The 21,363-nt window shown below is 38.7% G+C and overlaps 1 protein-coding gene across 3 annotated transcripts in view; it reads right to left on the bottom strand.

Moving 5' to 3' along the window:
• abca2 (ATP-binding cassette, sub-family A (ABC1), member 2) overlaps positions 1-21,363 on the bottom strand; it is an 86,521-nt gene that overhangs the window by 61,223 nt on the left and 3,935 nt on the right. The gene's annotated exons all lie outside the window — the stretch shown is intronic.

Raw genomic sequence — 21,363 nt, 5'->3', positions numbered from 1 at the left:
CATTCTCAGCCTGTGCTTCTTTTCTTTTGTTTTGTCCCAGTAAAGGAAAAATACTGTCAGTGGCTGAGAATTCAATTAGCCAGCCTCTCAACTGGACACACAGCAGACTGCCAAAACTGGCCATTCATAAATCACATTTAGGCTGCTGGAGAGGAGAGGAGATCTTTTGATATTTTAAAGATAGCTAGTGCGCTGAGTCTCTATTGCAGTTCAAAGTCACAAACGAAGTGACGATTCTAATGATCTAGCAAAAACTGCCCACATCATCAGAATCGGTATAGAACCGATTGATTTGAGTTTGAGGGAGAGAGGGGCGGCTCTCTCTCTAAATCAGAAATTCAAAATAGAAAGAGTCATAATTGACCTGTCAACAGAAATGCTTTTTGAGGCGCAGGGGAGTGTTTTTGCAGCAATACGTCGAGGTGGTACTGGGAAAAATTGGAAACAAAGCTGAGCAACGTTCCTGGAAGCCTGGATTTGACATATTGCTGGATTCAACATGAGTATAATGGTGAGGCCACAAGAGGGCAGAAATCTACTGTCAGGAGTCATGATTACAATGTTTCTATGTGTGTGTGTGTGTGTGTGTGTGTGTGTGTGTGTGTGTGTGTGTGTGTGAGCCAACATAGTGGTATCTTATTGCGTTGTCCACACTGAGCCTGGGAACCATGACGCCTTTGTGGATTTGTCTTGAACATCCAAACACACACACACACACACACACACACACACACACACACACACACACACACACACACAAAAACAGCGCGTCTGTGTGTTTCAGTCTGTGAAGGTCATGACAGACAAAAAGGCCTTTTAGACAGACACAAGGGACTACTGACACACACATACAAGCACAAAACAAAACAAAAACTCCCATCTCACATTATCAAATTCACTCATATTATTGGGCTCCTGCTACACATGACTACACATACATGCCCTCCAGGAATAAAAGCCGCAGACATGTATATGCAAACACGTCTTTAAAAGTAGGACTCTACAGTCTCACACCACTGAACACACTCTCTCCAGAAAACACTTACGAAGACCTTCTCTTGCTGAAGTTGTATTGATTTTCATGTCTTGGAAGAACAAAAGCAAATGTCTGATTTGAATAATAAACCAACGGAGTGCTCTGTGAGAGCGTCTAATCATGCAGTTTCCCTCCACTTACAAATTTACATGTTAGAGGTCAAATTTTCTGCAGGCACCATCTCACCATTACCTCATCAGCCACTTCAGCTCTGTTTGTTTGTTTGTTTGTTTATTAAGATCTTCTGCTTTAAACAGCAGCTACTCTTCCTGGGGTCTCCCTTATTTTCATTTACAGTATTTCACACTCACAATTTGACTAACACACATTACAACACAAATACAACACACAACAATCAACACAAACTCAAACTTTGAAAAAAAGGGAGTGGGGTTAGAAAAATATTTTTAAAAAATAGGGGAAAATGCAGAAAAAAAACTATATTTATACATACTATGATTTTATATTTAAAATTATGTTACAAAAAATAAATTACACACTTAAAAAAAACTTTTCAGCACTTTTTGGGTACATTTTCTTTTTTACGTTATCTTTTTGGTAATTTTCTTGTAAAATTCTTTTACTAACTTTGCGCTAATTTTTGGGCCATGTTTTGGTAAGCTACTCATTGTCTTCTCCCCATGTTTTTGAAAGAAATAAAAACAAATATGCTCAGATGTCAAAGGATTAAACAAACTGCTTTTGTGTTGTTGATGTCTGATCGTCTGACTGCTTGTGTTTTTTGGCCTGCTGTAGTGATGTCATTGCATTCCCATATCTCAAAAAAATACTTTGGTAAATAATATGTTGTTATAACTAATAGAAAGGATGGAAAAAACTATGAAGGTAATAACTTCATTGTAATATCCTAGTTTTACCCTTTAATATGAATGCACCCTTTGAGACGAACAGTCTGTGTAACAAAGGAGAGCTAACATACAAATAATACATCCACACAGAAATTGGTGTTTCTAAAAGAGAACATGCCATAAAAATTTGCTCATGCATGTTTCACACTGTGCCTACACACACTTTGAGTCATCAGAGCTATAATACAGCACTGTGGCAAAGAGAAGGACATTTGCAAAGAGGGATTTCATTTGGTGCTAGGAATAGGCACTGAGACCTGGTATTAAACAGGCCCCACTAACGGGCTAAATTATTAAAGAACATCGTATGTCTAAAGCGCCAACATTATCGGGTCTATTATCTGGACGTTTTTTTTTTAGTTTTGCTTTAACTTACTAACATACTGCAGCCTTTCCCCTGCTGGTAACTTTGCATACAACCGCTCGTGACAAAACATACTCACATACAAACTCGGACTGTTTATTACCAATCACACATAAAAACACGCACACTTTGCACTAAGATGCAAACATGCAAACACGGCACACCCTGGCACAAATACACACAATATACACACACGCACGCACGCATGCACGCACACATAGACACACACACACACACACACACACACAAAGGCCTCTGCTGACTGTCATTGCACACCAGTGACGCCATTCAAAACATTTAGAACCACAATGAAGCCAATGTTTGAGACTAGCAGAGTCAGAGTAGGCAGGAGGGAGGACAGCACACACACACACACACACACACACAAAGAAAGAAAAAAAGGTTCCACTTGTAGATATCGATTAACACAAAAACCCCTCAGAGGAAGTTGTAGTCATGTTTAAGTACATTGCAGAGAGTTGGCTGACCCCTAACCCCCTCCACCTCCTGCAGACCACTGCCAGAGTCAGTCATGACTGCGCACATGGCCTTTCACAGCTCTTTATTATAGATTACTTCTTGACAATTGGAAAACGCTGAACACATGATCGTTTTACTGGGAGAATGGAGAGGAAAATAAGGACAAATGTCAATCTGATAAAGACCCTGAGAGGAAAGAAAGTTTTCACCATCTTGGCGGCACCGTATAACCTGCAAAAGTCCAAACTAACAACACTTCAAACTGTTTTCACATATTTTCTATTATTTGAGTCAAAAGATCAACAAATGCACATATTTTTTGAGAATGCTGAGGATAACACAATAAAGTTATATGATTATGATGACTTATTTCCACTGTGGTTCTCTTTCAGAAAAGATAACAATACAAGTCACAGATGACTAAGTTAACCTGTACTATCACATCAGCTTACATTTAACTGCCACATTCTTCCCTATGTAACTACAGAGCTGGGAAAAACAATAAGGATAATGTTTTTCTATGGAGAAGGGATGTTAATCGGTTAAACACTGAGAATATTTTTGACTGGTTCCGTGTGTGGGTCTATAGGTTAACCCTTTGAAACCTGGAGCAGCATCACCTTTCTTCTCATGCTGCTTTTAGACACCTTTCACAAGTACTTGAACCTCAAATTGGACAACAAACAAACAATGGAAATAGAAACATTCCACAAATTGCAAAAAAATAGCTAATTTATTTTACAAAGGCTATTGAAAAATGTCCAGAGAAAAAAAGCTAGAGAAAAGCTATATTTATAAATATAATAATTACACATTTCAAATTTATGGTACAGAATTATTTAAATTCTTTAAGCATTTTTTTAATTCTCGTTATCTTTTTTGTTTATTTTGTTGTGTTGGTTTTTCAAAAACAAATTTTCAGAGTGTTTCTTTTATGTAAGAGTTGTTTTTTTTAGCAAATGTGTGGGTTATTTCTCTTTTAATTGCTTAAGGCAATAAGCAATTAAAAGAGAAATAACCCACACATTTTTTAAATAAATCAGGTAAAGCATTAATTTTGCTACACTTCAGTTAACTGCACTGCACACCACTCAGGTCTGGGAGGAGCTAGCTAGCTAGCAAAGCAAGTCATTTGACGATTACCAATTATAAGGCTGCCCTAACCAAACTGTGTTGCTATGGAAACATTGTGCTCATCTTGCGGATGCCCCAGAACAATTTTGAGACATAAAACCCCTGGCATTGTTGACCATGTTATCACTGTTATCATTTTTGGTCGTGTTAGCATTGCTAGTGCTGCTAACATAATTAACACTGCTAAAAAGTGATGGATGCAGTGTTACATTTAGTATTATCTTTATAGTTTCATAATTTTATATCAGGACAAGGGTCGAGCCTATATCAGTATGAAATGGTTGTATCTCTCTTCACACAGGTAAACACATGTCCACTGTACAGGGACACATCCTGGCTGTTTTTAGTGGTCCATTCAGCCACACATTCAGTCACCTCTTTAACACAAAGGATCTCTAACCCTGCTGTCGATGTATTATTAAGCAGTTGCTCACCACTCATTTGTAGTTCAATTATTAAGAGGGCTGATCATGACTCTGCAGAGAGCCGCATGAGGCTGGGGGTTCAGAGACCACTGAAGGGGGACAAATATAGAGCAGTGCCAAAACTAACTCCACATAATGAATAATAGATCATCTGACTGCAGGTTTGTCTATAGAAGGAGGATCTGTAGATAAAGCCTGTTGGAGGATAGTTTTTACTCATGTTTATTGGACACTCTTGGCTACATATTGTACAGTAATTCATCTCTTGCACAGGACTCATGGAGGACCTTAAAAATGCAAACAAAGACCTTTGCACCATCCAACTATTTTATATCTGAAAGAGTAACTCTTGTAAGGTATAAACTCTAGCAATTTAGATTTTTCAGGAGCAGGACTCATGCAACATGATCATTTCAACAGTCTAAATATGTCATAACATAATTTTACAAAAATTCAGACAACTCCTGCAGGATAATCAAAGTCTCATTAATCCAGTTATATGCTCAGTACTTGCCAAACACATGCATTTTCGCTAAAACATTACAATATAGAACACCTCTGCATATGAACAGCATGCCCTAAGCATGCCCAGTTGTGCTACTTGTCTGCGCCTGAGACTGTTAGCAATGACATATTTTGAATTGTAAGGTTTTAGTAAAAATTGCAAGTGTTTGGGAACTGTAGAACAATCCAAGTCCTACTTACCCAGATGTATGCTCAGTACATATTTTTGGTTAATTTTCTAGTAATAATCTGTCTTCTTGTTCAACTTATTTTTATTGTCATCTTTTACAAATTTTCTTTTGCAAGTTATGCAACATTTCTTGCCAAGTTGCGCATTGCCTTTTTTTCCATGTTTTCAAAAGAAATCAAACCAATTTGTGCAGGTGGCAGAGGTTTTAGATGCTGTGTAAGAAAACTGATATTGATCCAGGTTTTAAAGGGTTAACGAGTCATATCATGTAGCTCAATGTGCACCGTGCAGCAATAGCCTGTGAAAAATTATGCAAAACAAATATCCTCCCTTCATCAACTATCATCTTCCATTGTTTGGAAGGATATGGGAAAGAACAGATCATATGCAAAGAGTGCAAGAGACTTGAGTGTGCACTGCAAAGCAACACGACTGACTTGATAAACTACCTGAAAAAAAAACCACACCACAATCTGCAATGCGATGAATGCATGAAGTGAAAGAATAACGTCACTACTTAAAATTCTGTAGTGTATGTTGAGTATGAGCAGATATAGGAAGAGCTGCTGCTGATTCAGTAAGTAACTGAGCTCTCAAGTACCCGCATTAAAGTTTTCTGCAGTGTATGTATATAAAGGGTGTCTGTTGCATATGTGTGTTAGGGTGTGTGTGACTGTGTTATAGAAGAAGGTCGAGCCAAAAACACCATCTCTCAGAATCAGGCATGTATAAAATGCATTGAGGCATTAAATGCAGGTTTGAGTGATTAAACACAGATTTAAGGGCTAACAAGAGTCCTTAAATGTGTGATGCACACACACAAATTAGACTGAAGGATGGATTTTTTTTTTAAACTTCAGCAGTGGCATCTGCGTTCCCACTGTGTAACTACGCTGTCTCACACTTTCGCAGTCTAAGACTTCCGCTGCGTGAGGACAAAGTCATCTCCCCAGGGTGACATGACCACACACACACACACACACACACACACACACACACAATGCCAGAGACTGAGCACTCAGCAGACAGGTACAGACCACGGGGAGATGGGTTGTGTCAGTACAGAAGCTGGTGTCCTCACAATAAACCAGGACATGGACGAAGCCTTTCTGTCCTCAGATCCTCTAAAAATTGTCTCGTCACTCAGGTGTCTTACGAGATGGTCTGAAAACTGCAGTCAAGTCACTTACAAAAGTACTATCTTGACACGTCACTGATGAACAATTTTAGGCCCATGTCAATCCTTTTTATATTTTTTTTTATGTAAAATCATCAAAAAAAGCTGGTTTGAAACAGCTGAACACTTTGGCACTTAAGAACTGCTTTGATGTCTGGTTTTGGACAACATCACAGCACTGAGACTGCTCTTGTTAATGTCCTCAGTGACATCCACAACATATTAGTAGGCTGACAGTTCTACACAGATTTGAATAAAACTAAAGGAGAGGGACTTCCTTTTGTCAAATTACACATCCGAGAAGGGACATCAATGTCAGTTAATTTTGCTTTTGATAGCCGAACACCCACTAACTGGTAACTAATAGGTTAATTTTTAAGAAGAAGAAAAAAAAACTCCCCGTGAAATCCCTCTCATAACACAAAGCTACCCCCACACCCAGCTAGGGGTGGGATCTGCTCCAAAAGGGATCTGATCTGCACAGGTCAGCCACCTCCTATGGTTCTGATGACGACCGAAAGCAGTTAGGATCAGATATATAGGAAGAGGAGGAAGCAGACCGAAAAATCAAGAGTAACCAGGTAAAGGGGAAAAAAAGACATCAAAAAGATAACAAATGTTTGAAACTCTGCACTGACCAAGCTGTCCTGACTTGCCCTGCCCTAGACCCACCTCATTGAATCCTTGGCCCTGTCATTGGGGCCAAACCAAAGGGGTCCCACCACTTATTTTTATTCATTTCTCTCTCTCTCTCTCTTTTCTTTTCTCCCTATTTCTCTTTGCCCCTTTGGCCAATATTGCCTTCCTTTCACTATCTCTCCTCTATAACACCAATGTAGGCACGTACACACATGCACACACACATGCACCCACACAGACACACACACACAAAAACACAGGATATTACTATTGGAAAATCTAAGGCAAACATAACGTCTCCAGTCTTTGGTGTTATTGTTTTGTCAGTCTGGGCTATTGTTTTGTGTGTGTGTGTGTGTGTGTGTGTGTGTGTGTGTGTGTGTGTGTGTGTGTGTGTGTGTGTGTGTGTGTGTGTGTGTGTGTGTGTGCGCGCGTGTGTGTGTGTGTGATAAATGGGGATGATGTAATTTAAGTCATGACAAACTAACCAAGGATCTTCAAAACAGGTACACACAACAGACTACAAAGACTTCTCACTTTCCGTCTGTCTCAGGGCCTTTTTACACCTCATAATTGACGCTTGGATCAAAGATCCGCATTTTTGTTTCATTGTATACATTTGATTTTGTTAGTTTTGGTTGCACATTGCAATTATGCAAGTGAACTTCAGGAACAACAGACAACATGCTCTGGCCTGTCATCATCACCTATGTGAGCTACGTCTCCATATTAACATTTATTGGTTTGTCTGTCTCTCGTTTTTTTCAACTGACTCTCACTAAAGTGGTCTGCTCCTCTCCCCATGTGCCACCGCGGTTCATTTTGTCATGTTGGCACTGTTCATAGACAAACTATACTACGGATGGGCAATATGGCAAAAAGTATTATCACAATCATTTCCCCCATATTGATCAATATCGATATTTATCACGATATATAATTCAATAATGCTGCTATTTCCCTGCCAGAGTATTTTAATTAAGTTGCCAGCCAGCGCCAGCATTTTTGGTCATATTTACTAATCTTTCAAGACCTCCAGAATATTTTGTGTTTTGAATATATAAACAATGAATACACCAGATAAAGAACAGATCTTCAGTTTTCATACACAAAAAAACATGTAATCCTAGCTTTTTCTGATTTTTTTTTTTTTAATCAACATCTGAATTTGTGCCATTTCATTAAAAAAAAAAAAAAAACATTTCAGACAAAAAGAAAATCGCTTTTTTTTTTTAAGAAAGTAATTTTCAAGATCAAAATCATCATTTTTCCCTCTTATTTTCTTCTGTCAACTTGTATTGTACAAAAATAATGCCGAAAATAATATTCCGTTTGAGTTATGGTGGAACTATAGAGTCACAGCCACAGAACAGTCCCTAAGTACGGCTTTGTTGTGATCTGCATATTTACATATTTTTCTGCTTGTTGGGAGTTGGAAGAAATCAAACATCAGATATCAGTTTATTCTTTCAACATAACCCAGCTGGAAACACTCTACACCTGAATTCAAACCGCATGCAGCGTGTCCTCTCCTCATGTCACACTCTCATTCTTCACACAGAGCAGAAGGAGAGAGAGGGGGTAGACGGCGGCTGCTTACACCCGTGTTCAGCGGTTACTGTGGGCAGCCCCATCTCCTAATGATGATCAGTGACGTTAAATATGTGAAAGTTCATAATTTCTTTAGTTCTGTCCAGTCAGTTGCCCATAAAGACATTAAAACAGGTTTTTCTTACTGTTATGCTTCCCTCTGATAAATGTTCATACAGACCTGTCTACATATTTAACTTCTGTGAGGATCGATCATCTTATGACAAGTTTCTCATTCTGCAACATGGAGACCGAGATTTAATTATGAACAGATGACAAAAAACTGATTGGAGTACTGATTTGAAAAAATACAAATTCTACGTATGTGCAGTATCAGCCAGTGGTTTTTGTTTGTCTGTTTACAGATCATCTCCACTGTGTGTCTGATTCAAGAGAAATGTTTGTTTCCATTTTTCTCAGTCTGCTCTCCTGCTCTCACTGTCAGGGTTACATTTACATTTGCAAACAGTTTCTCCTCAGCTTCAGCAAACACATATGGAGAAACAAATAAATCTCTCTTCTCTTTCAACCCTTTGAAACCTGCATCAACATCAGTTTTCATACGGTGCATTACGCTTTTCACAAGCATTTAAACCTTTGAAATCTAAGCAATTTGGTTTGATTTCTTTTGAAACGTGGAAACAAAGGCAATGAGCAGTTTGGCAAGAAATGGCCCGCATATTGCAAGAAATTAGGAGAAGGTAACAAGAAAACAAAATAATCATGTTCTCATGATGTGTTCAGTGTAATTATGTAAAATGTAGTTGTTGGTGAATTGAGACAGTATTTAGTTGACAGCATAAATACAGACAGGAAGATATACTCAAGGCCAACATGTCTTTAGCATGTCTGTACTACAATGTCTTATTTAAGAGGCTATGTAGTCTATTCACCAATATTAATATACAGTATATGTGATAACCTAAAGCAGTGATACTGAATTCATGGCCCGTGGGCCAAATCTAGCCCCCAGAAAGGTGGCAGGTGGTCCCCCAACCATTTTCTAATCCACAATAGAAATACATTGATTCACAGTGGATATTGTTTTGTACTTTTAGTATACATGAGGTGCCAGAGTGCATAAAGCAGGAGATAGGGCTTGTTTATCAGAAAAAGGGCCACTGAAGGATTTCCCAAACCCCCAGATGGAGAACATAGCTAAGCCCCTACTGTCCTAATGTCCTAGAAATGTCTTGCAGTCCTAAAATCCGAGAAATATTCGAAAACTCTCAAAATGTCCTAAAATCCAAGAAATGTTCGAAAATTCTAGAAATGTCCTAAAATCCTAGAAACATCCCAAAACCCTAGAAATGTCATAAAACCCTAGAAACATCCTAAATTCTAGAAACATCTTCTCTTCTAAAATCCTAGAATTGTCCTAAAATCCTAGAAATGTCCTAAAATCTTACAAACTTCGTAAAATCCTATTAATTTCCTAAAATCCTCGAAACGTCCTAAAATCTTAGAAATGTCCTTGAATCCTAGGAATGTCCCAAAATCCTCGAAACGTCCTAAAATCTTAGAAATGTCCCCAATTCTTAAGAATGTCCTAAAATCCTAGAAACTTCCTAAAATCCTAAAATGTCTTAAAACATCCTTAAGTCCTAGAAATGTCCTAAAATCCTAGAAATGTCATACAATCTTACAAACTTCAGAAAATCCTATTAATTTCCTAAAATTCGACAATGTCCCAAAATCCTCGAAATGTCCTAAAATCTTAGAAATGTCCTCAAATCCTAGAAAATCCTAAAATTCTTAAAATGTCCTACAATCATAAAAACATGCACAGGGCTGTTGTGACTGGCCCCCAGGCCTCCTGTCAGTTTGCAAAAGTGGCCCCCAAGCAAAACCAGTTGAGTATACCTAATGTAAATCTAATAACATCGGCCATACAGGCGTTTCTGTTAGGCTCCTCTTTCTTTTTGAGATCTGTTTTTAAATTAAGGTATTTTAAATTACCTTCACACTGTATGTCTCATTTTGAAGGAGGCATCCCTCTTCATTTTCCTGCAGCGTACTCTATGTTGTTTTCTTCTGTTTGGCAGGTGAACCGATGCCGTATTTATTTAACCCAACACAAGCTGTTGCTGTGTGAAGCCCTCTCCCCTTTACCACTCATCCATCGTTTCTTTTTCTCTCCATCTCATCTGTAGATTTAATCTATGAGTCTCATTCTGTCTCTGGTGCATTTCCCAGGAGGAAGAAGGAGCTCTCAATAATTCATAGGCTGTCTGAGCTTCTTTTTCCAGCACCAACCACTGCTGCTGCTGCTGCTGCTGCTGCTGCTGCTGCCTGTCTGCCAGAGCTAAAGCCTACTGACAAAAAAAAACTGGCAGCCAAGGGTACAGAAGGACTTTGTGCCAGCAGTGCTCTATCAAAACGGGCTATAATCAATAGTGCTTTTTGATGTGTGGATAGCCTACTTGGTGATTTTGAGCAGAATTTATCTGAGCCGGACGTGTTATAACAGAAAAAGCCCTCCGCATTAAATCAAAGGCACATCTAATCCAGCTGGAGCAGCTATTTTAAATCCAATCTAATTCCTCACTACACTCTCATGAAAATATGTTGTACTGTGTAATGGAGCTAAACAGATGGAGAGTTCTGCCAGGGCTTTTTCAGTTTTTTTTAAATTTCTCTATATTATTTTTTAACTCCCTTCATTGAGTGTTCATGCAATTTATTGCATTATTTTTTTTTGATGAATCACAGGTTGGTGGTCTACAGTTAAGGCAACCTTGGCCAATCAGCTAGAAAGGCCACCGGAGCTCCTGAGCACTAAACGCAAAGTATGGCAGAGGCTGCTGGAGATGTCATTAGTTTTGCAGTCATTAGGTCACAAATAGAAGTTAGGAAAACTAAAACGTTGACCTGTTAGCGACACTTAATGAAAGGTCAAGTGATCACCAAAGCAAAAAATCATCGTAAACGTGAATGAATGCTCATAGCGATCTACCCAATAGTTATGAAACAAAGTGATGGACAGATCCACCAAAAATGCCATCCGTGTGTGCGCAGTCTCTTCCACCCAAGGCCATTAAACCATCTGCTACCTAAAGATACTGCAGAGCATGTCATCATTTAGCCTTGTAGTTGCCTGTGTATGTGTTAATGTGTGTGTGCATGTGTAATGGCATTATTTCAGGACTTAAGCCAAATCACATCTGTAAGATATGCAGCTTTATCTGTCCCTTAAAAGCAACCGCTGCCAAAAGACTATAAGAGCGCTCTTCTCCAACAATAAATCAAACACAAGCAAATTATTTGTGTGCTTTCTGCTTCAAGTTATCAAAAGAGCTTAATTCCATTTTTTGGTTAAATATTTTGGATTATTATTCATGTGGGTTTTTTTTTTTTTTCGTTTTTTATTTTTTGAAGATTTTTGGGGTATTTTTCCCTGTATTGATAGGACAGCTATAGAATGACAGGAAATGTGGGAGAGAGAGGGGACATGCAGCAAAGGGCCACAGGCTGGAACTGAACTCGAGCTGCTGCAAAGGCCTCAGCATATGGGGCGCACACTCTAGCGGGTGAGCTAGAGGCCGCCCCATATTCATGTGTTTTTTATTCTTCACTGCACTGATTATCTCGTCTTGTATTGGAAACACAGCCAGGACAAAATCCCTAGACTCTTTTCAACTTGCAACATAAATCGTCAGATTATTGAAACTGAAGTTGAAGCTTGCTAGATAAATTTAACACAGTAAAATATGCCTGTGTGTGCATTCATTTATTCACAATTTTACTTTCAGGGCTTTGGCTTTATTTAATTTATTTATTTTTTGTCCAAAGGTGCAACTAATTTTTCCTAGTTGCACCTTTCGTTTTGAGTGTTTTCATTTGACAAATAGATCGCATTGATTCAGTAAGTGCAATGGGCTGTTAAAGCCTTTTCAAAGACTTGACACTTGACATGGACTTGGTTTAAAAGACTTAAAAATTAGGGATACACCAACTGTGAAATTCTGGGCCTATACCTATATAACTGACTTAACTATACCGATGTTTAAATAAGAGTTTGATAAGATAAGATTTCTGGCCCATAAAGATATGGATGTTTCTTTTGTTTTGGTTAATTATTTTGATTTTGTTGTTTATTCCCCCTATTGTGCCAGGAAAACAAAGAAATCTACTTTATAAAAAAAAAAAAAACAGAACAATTTTTAAAGTCATTCAGTCCTTCATTACACTACCTTTAAATAACCAAAAATTAAATAAAACAAATTTATGAAACATTACAAACTTTTTTTCCAATAATAATTGCTTCAAAAGTCTTTTTTATATATATTTAATATATCCTACATCCCTCTCTAATATTTATTTATATGCTGTGAAAACATCAACAAATCTCTCCTTTAAACAGCTGTATTTTTTCACCTTTCTCGCCAAAAGCTACATTATACAGGGTTACATTTGAACAAATCTTGTGAATGTTATAATTTACCTTCACCCAAGAATCATTTTTTACTGAGGACAGCTTGAATGCATCCTAATGTAAGTTGGTGCAACCTCCATCAGTTTGCTCAGGCCACTACCTCATAACAAATAACGTTTACTTGCTCCTGCCAACTTCAATGTAGATTTGTTATTCAAAATAGAGAATAAATAGGGTGGCTCCCCTGACGCGTCAAGAGTTTATTGCCTTCATTCTTTCCTACGGCATCCAAGAGAAGATCTGTTTGTCCCAAAAACATTTTCTTTTGTCCCTGGTATGTCAGGACGCCTTAGCCCTGCTGCACAAAACTGATGTAACACTACAGAAAAACACTTGTCACTGCCATCTTTGAATACCATCCTATTTGCCAGGGTAACAGTCAACAAACAAATATCAGCCAATATAAAAATGCATAAAAAACACACACATCCAGACAAAAAAAAACATCTCGGTGCTGGACAAGCGATAACACAAGAGAAGGAAAAAAAAGTCTATACACTAGATTATGCTCTGATAAATATTTAACACAGTTACCACCAAGGTAACGTTTCGAGCAACATGCTCCTTATCAGACAAGTTAACAATGCAGACTCACACCTTCAAATACTGTCCGATACCAATGTTGGGCTGATGAATTGATGCATCAGTATTAAAAACAGCTCAGCTTTAAAGTGATTTCAGAATTATTATGCGGTGCTTATGTCACACAGCTGTTTATAATGAGAGTTTGGAAGTGGAGCGGGACGGTCAAATCAATGTTTTGCAAAAGAAAGCTTGTGAAAGAACACTGAGAAGGGCATTTTTCCTCCCAACAGACTAGGTGGCCGACAGTAGACCAGCGTGTTTATACTGGGAAGCTCCTGTATTTAAATATGAGGCAGCAGTCAGAGGAGTGGCCATTATCTAGGTCAGAGCACTTCCTCAACCTCAAAGTATTATTCTTGCTTGCTGTGTTTTTCTAAAGGTTAGACCTCTGTTCTCTTGTATATCTATCATTTTTAGCCGCGTTTTCAGTTCCATAATTGTGCATTATAAAATAGTTATTAAGTCCATAATGACTAGTTAAAGCAATTCTTACCAGATAGTCTTGATTAGGAATCAAAAGGCAGCAAAAAACAACAAAGGACTATCAGTGGGCATGTCTGTAAAGGGGAGACTCGTGGGTACCCACAAAATCCCTTTTCATTCAGATATCTTGAGGTCAGAGGTCAAGGGAACCCTGTGAAATTACCATGCCGTTTTTCCATCGCCAGTCACCATAGCCATTTATCCTAAATTTGGAGCGCTATCTAGCCATCTTTGAGGAAGCTAGCATGATATGGTTGGTACCACTGGATTTCTTAGGTAGATTTACATGATATCACCATCATTATTCTAGCTTAAAATTAAGCCGGTTACAGTCTCTTAAAAAATAACACGTTATGTATGGACCTTAATCGCATCACGATTAACACATTAACGCTGACAGCCCCACTTTTAATGTTTGAGAAGCTCTGGTCGTCATATCATCTTGATAAAGTGATGATATATTAATGTTGTGTTTACAATTATTTCAATGCACCCAAGTGGCCAAAACATCAAATAAGGCAGCTTTAATTATCGTTTTATTTGCATTTTAGACTACATGCAATGTATTTTAGGCAAGTATGTATATTATTAGTAAGCTATATCTTGTGCATTACATTATAATAAATACAGAAGGATTTCCCACACTTTCATTTATTTATTTAACATCTGCCACTACAAACAGATTTTCTATTTTTGGAGCTTGACCATTTATTAGGAGCACTGTTGGATTAAATAAACTATTTAGTTATTTATTGCATGACACTCCCAGAGTGCAGAGCGTACTCTGGGCACAGACTGAACAGTAAAACATAGGGTGCATTGAAACTGAAACTTAACTGTTCATTCGGCTGGGTCTAAAAATTGCAGCTGCTCCTTTCATCTGTCGATCTGATCTGATCAGCTCTGAACTGATCAACAAATCAATTATCCAACCCGCAAGTTACAAACTTGCTGCTGAGAAAAAAGAGAACTCATGGAGAGCTCCACCAGTGCTGCGTTCACAGACCCCTAAAAGCCTCAGAATTTAGAGAGGGGACATGGAATGACAGAAGGGGGCCACTTACATGTCTGAAAGAAGGAAAATAGAAAGAAAGTTTGCTGCCCCATTATCAACTCCTGCAACACATACACTATAATTCTGCAAGTTGAGGCCCAAGGAAACTAATTTTGAGGAAATTTGGAAGATGTGAAAAATGTACATTACCCTGAAATGCCTTTCTTTTGTTTAAATATTCATTAATTTGTATTCATCTATCTCAAATGCCAAACACCCCATGCTCTATGTTTGGTTTTTTTCTTTCTACATTGTAAAAAAACAGAAAAAAATGTTTGCCGTAAAAGTACTTAACTGAAGATGACTGCATGACTGTTGCTAGTATGTAAAACCAAACAAGCAAAAAATGTCCAAAAAAAAAACACTGTTACAGTATGCAACACATTATATAGAGTATCAGCTTTAATTTCCGTACTGTAGATCCCTGAGGATTTGTCCAGAAATAGACTGCTGGGAGGGGTAATGTTTTTGAATGCAAACTGAATCTCATAAATTGTTAAAACAAATCACATCTTGGCTTGTTTTGGTAAAGGAAACCAACTTTTTTAGATGCATCCATTCAACAGAATAGAAATTCAAGACTATCAGGAAGTGTGAAGAATAAAAGGTTAAACAGTGCATGTGAGGGTCCTCCAGAGGAAGACCTGCAGCACAGTCACCTCCCAGGATTTATAGATAACCTCTGCTGTCTCCAGTGCCAGCTCTCAGTGAACCAACTGCTGCTCTATTAGACCTTACAGATAGTATTTATAATTCATTTAGCTGTCAGTTAACCTTCTGCTACAGATTTGCACGCTCTCTTATCAGTCAGCAGCTTCATCCTTCATCCCCTCCATCTCTAAAAGCTTTTTTTTTATCCCCTCCCTTCCTCTCTGGTCTACTTTGCAAATGCTTTCTCACTTTCCTGTTGTGTTTCTTTTTCTCTCTTTATTTTAAATCTGTGTATCTGAGTCCCCAGCGTTCTGCAGTCTCCATAGATACCCAGCCAGTCCACTGTAAGACTATCATTCAAAGACAGACCAAATCTAGGCCAAACATGCGGCTAGCTGCTGCTAGAGGAAACTAAGTGTTCTGTGCAGCTGAGTCGTGTTTGGTTACTGTCTACTGTATGCCACATTTGTTTTGTGTTCCGAATCATTTCTTTGTATTTTGCGTCTACTCAGCAGAAATGTGTTACTATATTCATGCATGCAGCTGGGCTTGGATTTCTTAACCTGTAGAATACTTGACTTTTCTTAAAGCTGCACTAATGAATATTTTAACGATGGATCGAGAGAACTAATACTTTGGAACCAAGTTATGCCAAAATTCGGAATACATGAACAAACAGGTGCATTTAGTGAGGGTTTTGTTTTTGTGAATGACTTCATTTGTACAGATTTTTAGTGCTTTATTATAAAGCTTTATTCTTAGGCTATTATGAGTTATATTATTGCTTTAGTGAGAAAGATAACAGCTTTAAAGGAATAGTTTGTAAGATTTAGGGAGATTTCGTTGTGTCCAGTGGTAAAGGTTGCAGATTGTAGCAAGCGACATCGTCAAATTGCTCCAGTGTTCATTGTTCAGGAGGTTTTTACCAGGAGCCGAGTTATTAGCCATCAGGTGATTAAAACCAGTAAAAACACTGAATAAAGCAAAAATCATTGTTTCTTACTCTATGTGGCACATTGCAAACGGTCCATTTACCCAGCCCACCTTTAGCAGGAGTGGAATTATTCACAGAGGTCTCTTCCTCCCCAAAACAAACAGGTGGTGTTTTAAACCAGTTAAAACACTGAAGAAAGCAGTTTCACGTTACAAATAAGTTTTTCTCCGAAGCTGTTTGGCATATCAGACACTGGCCGCTGACCAAGCACCTGATGATCTTTGTTTGTCTTTTTCCTCTTAAAATTTAAGATCCAGACATTCAGAAGGTTCTCAGGGTGAGAGTGTGTTAACCACTCACACTTCACCATCAGAGAATCTAACCAAAAATACAGTAAAGAGAGAGTGCAGAGAATTGATGTCAAACGAGAACTTCCAGCTTCTCTTCTTAAACGTCCAAAACAGCATGTAATCTACAGTAGTTCTGAAGCATAACCTTAAGCAACGGTTGAGACATTAAGAGTGAGATAGGTCTCACTGTAATGGTGTTCTGTGGTGTCACTCTAATATACAATGTTTTTTGCGGGTCCATGAATGCAGTGCAACAGGCGGAGTTCGCTTTTTTCTCCTTTGCAGCTGAACGACACTCATGAGGTGGATAATTGATCTGTTGCTGCATTCACAGGCAATCAGATCGATGGAAGATTTTTGCAGATTTTTGTAAGTGAAAGGCAATTTTAGGCGCCAGTAGAATGAACAGTTTAGTTTCACTTTTAACATGCCTGACGCTCTGCTGCTCCTCACTGCCGCTACTGCACTATAAATAACCCAACAGTGTTTTAATACCGGTCCTAATTAACAGTCCAGCTCCATCAAGACTGCAACCAGACAAACAAAACTATGGCGAGTTGCACTATTAATGAGAAACACAGGCAGTTATCAAACCAGCCCAACATTTAGCAGCTACAGAAACATATTTTTTTTCCTCAGACGTTGGTGGAGAACAAATCTGAACTAAAAGGAGAGCGAGTATTGGATCCAGGTGGACACAAACACAACTTCAACTGAACGCTAATGTTGCTAATACATCCAATGTCTGCAGAATACTTATCACTCCCTCCCCTTCCAGCTTTGCTTGTTTTGTTTCTTGAAGATTAACTAGTGCCAGTGCTATCCACACTATCGTCATACCATATTTTCAGTGTTATAAAGCAAGGCCTGCATTCTTCATGAGTGTTTTTAATGGCTTTGCTATTAAAAAAATGGACAAGAACTCTAAAAAACAAAGAGCAACTAATGAGCTTTATCATGCAACCAAAGTCCCTTCTGCTTATCTTTGGACATTCGGTTACACACAATTCACAGCTCAACAGCTGTGCAAACAACAGGTGTTACAGTCTGAGGACTACAACACCCCGAAACCAGATATATTCCCATCACACCAGAATGATTTGATTAACAAATAAAGGCTGAGCTGACAGGCAAACTCTGTGGGAGTGTAGAGTGCACCATAAAATAGGTCTGCAGATGATCCATGGTAAACATACATCATTTGAGTTTATTGTGAACTTATTGTCATTTTACCATCTGGCTAGCATGTTAAAGGTAAGCTTGTCCGCTATAGTTAGGGGCCTATGATTTGCAAGAGGTGGAAAAGACGGACAAAATTGTGGAATTTGACAATAAAAATAGAATAAACTGCAAAATGCAGAATATCATAGAATTTGCCAAAATGTGGATGCTGTCTATAAAAATGTGTAGTTATTATTCACAGCTTTGTTCCCTACAAAATATATATAAAAAGAACTACTTTGAAACAGCAAATATGCTTGAAGGAAATGTAATTCCTAGCAGATTATGATTTCTTTTGACATAAATCTTACTTAATAATGTACGATGAAGATGTTTTTATCAGTTAAATATTCAATGACTTTGTACTTCATCTGTTTTCTGACAGAATATGCAATCTTGCAGTACACCATCAACTTGTAGTGACTACAGTATTGTTTTGTTATTATTACTATTTTAAACAAAATCACGATCTACCCTTAACCTTTATGAAAGTGTTGCCTGCACAGCACCCTGGTCAGGTGAGAGCTAGCTAGCAGCACTCATTCGATCCCCATAGCAGAACAGTCTTCAGCACCCTTCAGCATTGTTAACTATGTTAGCACCACTAGCTGGGCTGACACTGCTAACAGTGTTTATAAATCTAATAGTAAGTAGATGACAATGCCAAAGGGGAAGGGGAAGATTAGCAAAATTAACAAGTAGACAAACCTTGACCCATAGATAAAGAAATGTAGATACCTCATTGGCCACTGCTCGAAGCTTGCTGCAATGCGTCTGCACGGGTGCCATATTCGGGAGGTCAAGATCCACTAATAAAAAAATACAAGTGTATTGCAATATGCAGATTTCACCACAAAATCAACTGTAACTCACTTAATTCTGAACTGATTTTCATGAATGTTTTTTTGTTATAAACATCAGGAAGTGAACATGATAGTGGTTCCTTGTTTGAGTTTATTTCAGTTACTGGAGGCAATCTAATCAGCTCTGTCGCAAAATAGTAATCTCCTGTATAGCCACAACACTGGGACATACAGGTTCTGACTTCTGAATAAGCAACATCCAGTGATGGAGCATAACAAAGTACATTTATAGTACAATTTAAAGAGTGTTTGCATTTTGTGCTACTTTAAATTTCATATAACTTCATTTAATTCAACTTCATACTTTTACTACATTTCAGAAACAGCTGTAGAAACATAGTGGCCAATCTCCACTTGCCCCCACGTGGCCTTGATGAGTAAGCTGCACATTTTCACCCATAAAAGCTCTTTAGTGTTGTAAACTATGTTAGCACCACTAGCTTTGCTGACACTGCTAACAGTGTTAACAGAGCTAACCTATAGGCCGACATGCATAACTGTTAAGGAATATTTTTGGTGGTTTAGCCACTGACAACCCTAATGCTGGGTCTAAAATGCTCATGGTGGATCCTCTAGCTCTAACTTCTATGTTTGCTTGAATTCTACCCTCTGTGAGGTTTTGTGTGCGTGACTTTTAAACAGTTAATCCCTGTCAGACTGCCATGCCTCATTAAGCTAAAATGTTTCAAAACTCTACCTTTATTCATAGAAATCCAGTGTGATATTTTTATGCAAAAATCCATATATACCTCATGCAACTGGGCCACGATGCTCCTCTGATTTATGCACGAGCTCGTCATTGTCAGTGGGGACCAACATATGGGACTGCTGCTATCTCAGCTAAGTGCTGACTAGGCCGTTCTGCCTTAATCATCAATCCTACAGACAGCTTCAGTAAGGCCAAACCGGGGCAGCGTGATTATAAATCTATAGACCGAAATGACGCAGCTGTTACTATTATTATTACAGAGGCTCCCCAATGCAGCTCTCCTGCCTCCTCAGAGTTTCATGTCTGAAGGTAGAGGGGCTAAAAATAGCTGCACTGCACCCCAACCCCCCTGAAAAACACAAACCCTACCTACAGCAACCCCTCGATCAGGACACCAGCAAAGGCATCCGGCAGTGATAAAAATCAGGCTGCCTGAGGACAGATCCAGCCTCAGCTTTTCAAAACAGCACAGGCATCACTAAAATAAACCAGCTGACAGGCAGTAGGATTTCTGATGGCTAATAATAGACCCTGGAAGGATTAAAAGCATCACAATATGCACACTCAGATGGCATGGTTGTGGAGGTCATCACGTTAGATTATACAACACATCTGGAGGATGCCATTTGAGCATCTCTCAGCATATCTAAAAGACATCTTTTTCTGAAAAACCACCTAACAAAATTAATTTAAGGCTGACACTGTTGCATATTAGAGAGGGAACTAATGACAACTGATAACCATCACAGAAAAACAACTATGCTAATCACTCAAACTTTACCACCAGATAATCTGACCAAAAGACAGTACAGAGAGAGTGCAAATAATTGAAGTCAAACCAGAACTTCCAGCAGCACAAGAAAAGTGACGTTGCTTTAAGTTTCACAGGGTTAACCATTTAACATATCTGTCAAGAATATTTTTGACAGGTCAGTCATGTCAGTCTATAAATTACTTTTGCTACACGCACTCTACCGGTTAGCGATTCATTGCTGGTCTGCACAGCGCCACACCTGAGTTGGGTGGGAGCTGGCTGGTGGTGCCACTCATTCAGTGATAACCGCTGGTCCCACCACCACAGGTTGGGACGGCATTGTTGTGGAAAAAATTGTGCTCATTCTCCGATCACCTGGGGGGGTAAGCATCTTTATTTAGCATTGTCAACTACTGTATGTTATCACCGTTAGCACAGCTAGAGGTGCTAACATAATTAACAATGCAAAAGGGGTTTTGCAGTCAAAACTGAAGCTGTTTAGGAGTGACCCAGGACACGTTACCAGCCGTAATCACAAAATGTGCAGCGCCACTAGCTATCTCCCACCCTGGCGCTGGGCTGAGCAGCTGCAGCCAGGTAACCAGTTCAGATCTTAGGGTGGGAGGTAGGCATCATGTTTCCATAAGTTAAAGGAAACATGGCTCTCACTGTGTCAATGGAGCACCAGGCTAAAAGGGAAAGACACTTTTATTTTACCTCATTTTGCACCTTCTTCTTAAAAAATAACCGTTAAATTACTGGTTGATGGATGTCAAGCTAAAAGCGAAATTTACCGAAACTGACATCCCAACACAGAATGCGAAAACTGTTATAGTTAAAGATGGATTGGTATTAAGACTGATCCAGGTCCACTGTATGGATCCTTATGTGCTAAAACAAACTGATTAACCAATCA

This window comes from Plectropomus leopardus, chromosome 6 (genome assembly GCF_008729295.1).
Source record: "Plectropomus leopardus isolate mb chromosome 6, YSFRI_Pleo_2.0, whole genome shotgun sequence".
NCBI lineage: Eukaryota > Metazoa > Chordata > Actinopteri > Perciformes > Serranidae > Plectropomus > Plectropomus leopardus.
The sequence above is the reverse complement of the archived record's forward strand: the minus strand, read 5'-3'. Positions and strand labels throughout refer to the sequence as shown.